Source organism: Impatiens glandulifera, chromosome 9 (assembly GCF_907164915.1).
Source record: "Impatiens glandulifera chromosome 9, dImpGla2.1, whole genome shotgun sequence".
In the NCBI taxonomy this organism is placed as follows: Eukaryota; Viridiplantae; Streptophyta; class Magnoliopsida; order Ericales; family Balsaminaceae; genus Impatiens; species Impatiens glandulifera.
In genome coordinates, this window is record NC_061870.1 from 20,536,530 (window position 1) to 20,542,529 (window position 6,000).

The following is a 6,000-nucleotide window of genomic DNA, read 5'->3' on the forward strand; positions in this document are numbered from 1 at the left end:
GACAAAAGAGAGTATCACTACAACCATTATTTTTTTATTCAAATGGATCTAAGTAATTAAAACCTATTTTTTAAAAGAATTTTATCCACTCATCTTAGGAATGTCAATACTCACATATTTAAAAGGAAATTAATTGTAACCTTACAAATTTATTTATTTTTGTCAACTTTTGTTATTTTATTCACTTATCATTCAAGAATCAAACGTGCGTTGCACGAAAATAATCCTAGTATTATTAACATGAGAATTTCGGTTACCCACAATAGATAAGTTAATAAAAATATCAAAAAGAAAACGTGCTAGAAAGAAACTCTAAGTATTTTTATGTGTGGCTAAGCTCTAGCTAAAAATATGTCAATCAACTTAATTTCGATAGAAGAGACAATAGACAATGTTCAATGATAATCGATTAACTTAAGTAATTAAGGACAAAATTCTAAAAAGATGGTTCAAACTGAGATTCTTTTATCGAAATTTATAAGATCCTTATAAATATTGTATTATAAGAAAACTAATATAAGATAATATATTGCAGAAATTATCACAATATTATAAATTATAATAATATTAATATTATTTTATTATATTATATTAGTTTCCTTGTATGATTATTATAATGTCAATATAATAAACATAACTTATCTAATTCTACAATATATATTAATACAATCTTTCTAAATGGTATCAAAGTCAAAGTATTGTTTTGAGCTACAAAATCTAGTTTTTCGCTACCTCTATCAATGATTACTTTAGCTAATGATGGAGGGTTCAAATAAATTTCTAATAATTATTATAATATTTTTTTATTTCAAATAATCTTGTTGATGTTCTTATTTTTCTTCGGAAATCTAAGTTTTATTTTCAGTTGTTGTTTTATCTCAATATTCAATGCCCATATTTGTATTGGTCTTAATTCAATAATAAGTGGTTCTTTATTGGTTATTTAGTCAACACACAATCATTCTTTCGTTAGGATGGGTTTTTTAGGTGTTATTTCACCCATCATTCTATGTCTATGGGATTTTATCTTCTTCGTTGTTGTTTTTTATGAAACACATTGACATCCCATCATTGAATGGATCTCGAGACTCACGAGTAACTTTGAGTTCATTCGGTTGTTGTTTCACCCCAACATTTAATATTCATTGAATTTTACATATTTGTTGATTAATCATTCAACACACTATCATCTTGTAACTATATAGAGCTCATAAGTTTTTAAAGTTTGAATATTACATTATCAACATTTAACATCTCGTCTTCAACTTTAAGTTATACAAACGTTTTATCATAAGATATTATAATTAACAGTATTATAAATTGTGATAATATCAATATTATATTATGTTATTATATTAGTTTTTTTATAAGTTCCATGTAAGGTACCTTATATAATTTTAAAATATAACATTTTAATACAATCTTTTATCTTTCCCTTATATGCCTATGTATATGATTTTATTATCATGTATTTCTAAGTGTCCAAGTGTGATGATAAGATAAAAAACTGATGTGAGACTTCTTATGTGTGTGGTTTTCAACAACTTCTTATGTGTGTGTTTTTCAACAACTTCCTATGGGCTCTTCAGAATCTACTTTCACCCACTTTGTTAGATAGGTAAAAAGAAAGAAAGGCAAGCAATTTAGAGGTTTAGCATTCATGGTTTGATAGATCACTACAACAAAACATATCTTTGGCGACCTTTATATGCCAACGCATATTAAGCGTGGCTAAAGATTAAAAGAAAATAAACTTTTACCAACCTTTGTACATGCACCAACCTTTATTAAACCTTTATTAATTTTTTATATAAATACTTGTTGAGAACTTAATACTTTAACAATTGTAAATTTTAATATTTTTATGTTTTTCTTTTTAACTTTATAAATATTTTATTTCATTATTTTAATTTTTCAAATTAAATTTGATTTATAATTTTATTAACATTAAAAATTAATTATTAAATTTTTATAGCATAAAATTGTTAAATTTTATTATTATTTTTTTTATAAATATTTGTGCTTTAATTAATTATTATTTAAATTTAATTAAATAAAAATGTAAAAAATAATACAAATTAAATATTATATTAAAATTAGAAACCACTAGCCCAATTCCTCTTCTCTCTTAAAACCTAATCAAATCGACCTCCAGACTTCACCGCCAAACAATGGAGCAGTGGAAGCCTGTTGTGCTTCCTGTTGTTTTTCTCCTCGATTAATCTACATTTTCTTTCTGGTTCGTTACCTTTCTCAGATTCCCAATCTTCTCCTCTTTCTACAAACCATTTCAACTCAATAAGGAAAAAAGGATAACAAGAAAGGAAAAAGACGGGAACTCACCTACAAACACCGTACGCCGCAACTTCTGCAAGGTGATCACGGGGAAGAGGGAGAGGACGGAACCCTAATGGAAGGGATCGAACTCCTATAAATAAAGTTGAACCCTAAGACGAACGAATCAATTTCTGAGATCTAGAACACCGATCAAAATAATCTCCAACATCTCTCGATTCTAATTCGGAAGAAGAAGCAGAAACAACAGTAACTCCAGGTGAAAACTAACGCCTACTGTATTTTGTTTTTTACCGATCAATGTAACTCCTTGATTCATATATAGCTAGAGATTGGATCATAATTGTTCTACAATTTTGTTTGGGTAGCTGTGAAACAATTTCAATGTATTGACTTTATTTTGAAGTTTATGCAAATTTGCTGAAATATTCTGCATATTATTGTTCTATTCCTGAAAGTTTCAATTAATTGCAATTACATAGTAGTATTTCTTAAAATGACAGGTTTTCTATGATTGTTTGTCCTGGTTATTAATTTTAATGGAGTTTTTTAGTTTTTTTCAAGTTCTCTTGTTCTATATAAGATATATTTTCTAGATGTTAAGAACTGTATGCAATATAAGCTATGTTCTATCACTCATGTTAGCTCAACTGGTAAGAGTCTTGAACTAAGAGGAGGATTAGGTTTTAGGTTCAATGAGTTTGAGGTTTTAATAGAAGAAACTTGATTGAATGGGAGGTCATGGCGCTGGGATTAGGTCCTAACCTTGTGTGTATGCAAAACATGAGTGAAATAATAATAAAAACTATGTTCTTAAATGGCTTTCTAATTTTGCTGGTTGTTCCAGTCTTTAACCACAATATAATACAATTTACGGTCTATTATCTTCTAGGGTAAAATCTTGGTCTCAAAATTTTAAAAAATTATGCCCTTAAAAATGGCCTTTTAAGTTTACTGATTGTTGTTGTCTTTAACTATGTACTAATGCAACTTATGGTCTATTATCTTCATTCTTGTCTCTACTATATTGTTGTCAATTTTGTTTATTGCAAGTATTCTTTAAGTCCTCACCATTGGGTGTGGTTATACTCAAAAGCGGGTTGAAATTGAACTGACATCTAACGATAATGATTTTGAAGCAATAAATAAGTGTATAGACCACAGACATGGCCCTCCTGGATTAATTCTGATTTCCTCAAAGCATTTCTTCTTTTGGTAATTGAGATTTTGTTGGTCAGGTTTCTTCCCCCATTCTGCAAGACTGCAAAAGAGTGGAGCTTACAAGACCTTCAAACATCCCCAGACAGTTATATCCACCCAAGCTCTAGTATAGCCCAAATATGAAGTGTTCTTTAGTTAGTGCCCAGTTGTCTCAATTATGAATTCTCTAGACAATGGTATATGTCTTCTTTTGTTACCTACCCACCTGTTTTCTTTCTGTATCTGGAGTCTTATATCTAAACCTTCATCACTACATTGCTCTATTTTGTAGATCTTCTGATGGAGCAGCTTATCTAGTCAATTAGGTACCATTATCTATGTCAACCAGGTACCAATGTGCATATGATTATTTCTCTTAAACAACAACACATATTATATTTCTTGAACTTTAGCATGCAACAATCTGTATTATTCTTGCAGGGATAAGGAAAACATAATGGATCACTTGTATATTGAACCTGACATACACCATCTCTCTATTGATAGAAGAAAGCTTCCTAATAGTTTTGTTGTGAGACTCTTCAAGAGATCCCCATTATTGCTACAGAAACTGTCTTCGTCTGTTGATGCGACAAGTGAAATTGGTGGGAAAAATGTTGAACTCGGAAGTTACTATTCTGGTAGGCTTCATCTTCTTCTTCTTTTCATAGATTGTTGCTTTTCGCTATTCCTCCTCATAAGTCTTTTGTTTCTTATTTGAACTCACAGAAGAGGTTTCCTACATCCAACAAAAGCTCTCTTCTTCGATCTCTCGTTTTGTCTGCTTCTATTGCTGCTGCTAAAATCCGGTCTTTATTTTTATTCAAACATTGACACAGACCCAACAAGTAAATAGTTGTTAGTTGTTTCTAATCTTCACCTGTCTCACCATTCTAACGATTTCGACTGTGACACTATTCTGCTCATTTAGGACCATCCTTATGGATTTCTGTTAATATCCCAAAGCATGATCATCCATCTTGGTGGCCATGGAGAACTTGGGGACCAATGTTTCTTCAGCCCTCTTTTAATTGCCTAGGTGGGTCTCTTCAATATGGTTATCATCTTTTACTAGCTTTTATTTATTTTTAAATTATTGTACTCATCTTGTGCCCACCACCATTTTCATCTTCATATGTATACATGGTTCTGTAATGGCAGGAAATGTGCCATTGTTTTTCTCTAGGTCTGGAGGAGATATTCCACCACCCGCAGATACGAGCAAAGAAGCTAAAGGTTATAATGGTGCTTCATAGAGATTCAATTGCCAATGTTGCTGCAATAACTGGTCCTACTGTAGTTAATTTGTCTGTCTCACAAGGTGTTTATAGTGAACCTGTAGAAAGAAGAAGTTTGACATTTCAGTTTTTGGTGTTTGATCTTTCAAAGGGTTCTCATTTACAGATTTACACAGAGTTACCTTGGGAAGAGTGTTGGTCTGGCACCATAAATGGATTCTGATACTATATTGACGTGCGCTCATTTGGTTGTGAGTCACCATGGCTTGTCAACCAAAGTGGGGAAGGTCAGTCAGTTTTGTATGAGTCAGTGTAAAGATTATTAATTTTGTGTTTGTATGAGCTGTAAGAGAGTAGTTTTTTACAGGTTGATGTAGTAACATTACAAGATGGTAGGACATTTGAAGGATAATTGATCAACGCGGACTTGCAATAATATTGCAATAGTGAAGATTGCCTCCAAAACCCTGCTTTCATCTGCAAAACTTGGCTCTTCAAGTACACCTTCGTCCTGGAGATTGGGTGCTTGCAATGGGGGTGTCCTCCTTTCCCTTCAGAATATGTTACAGCTGGTATTATGAGGTATTCTTATTAATCTTAACCATTGTAGGTCACCATTTGGCTTGCTGGTACTCTTTTTGAAGATTTGTAAAAGCAACGACTTGGTTATTGGAGGAATGCGGAGGGAATACTCACATACTGAGTGTCCTCACTTTGATGTCCATCGATTATATATGATTTGATTACAGTTTTAAAGAGTTAAGAAACATGTGTTTGAACAGGGTAATTCAGTTGGACCTCTTGTGAGCATTGATGGTGAGGGTTGTAGGTGTGAACATTATGAAATAAGGGCTGCTGATGGATTGAGCTTTTCTGTACATTGAGTTGTGACAATTTATTATTTATTTGATTATGATATTATTTTATGAGAAATTTATGTTTTTTTTTTGTTATTATTTAAATGTTAATAATGAAAAGAAAGTGATTTTTAAATGTTTTTAATAATTATTTAATTAAAAAAAATACAAATAAAAATAAAAATAAAAATAAAAATGGTTAAAAATTAAATGGGCTTTTGGCGACGCTTAATTCATGTTACCGACGCTTAAATAAGCGTTGCTATAACTTGCCGCCGACCCCTGCTTACGGCGACGCAAAATAAGGGTCGGTAATATTTTTTGCGACGCTTTTAAGGGTTGGCAGAAGTCTTTTTAAGGGTCGCCAAAGGTCTTTTTTGGTTGTAGTGGATTTTAATAAACCTTTTATA

At 31.4% G+C, this 6,000-nt stretch overlaps 2 long non-coding RNA genes across 2 annotated transcripts; both read left to right on the forward strand.

Annotated features, from left to right (window-relative positions):
* Positions 1 to 3,606: 3,606 nt before the first annotated feature.
* On the forward strand, positions 3,607 to 3,959 carry LOC124916779. Its single transcript, XR_007096912.1, has 3 exons — positions 3,607 to 3,692; positions 3,788 to 3,844; positions 3,937 to 3,959. It is a non-coding gene; the product is annotated as an uncharacterized LOC124916779 (long non-coding RNA).
* A 338-nt stretch (positions 3,960 to 4,297) lies between these two features.
* On the forward strand, positions 4,298 to 4,922 carry LOC124916778. Its single transcript, XR_007096911.1, has 4 exons — positions 4,298 to 4,343; positions 4,427 to 4,534; positions 4,657 to 4,731; positions 4,900 to 4,922. It is a non-coding gene; the product is annotated as an uncharacterized LOC124916778 (long non-coding RNA).
* The last annotated feature ends 1,078 nt before the right edge of the window (positions 4,923 to 6,000 follow it).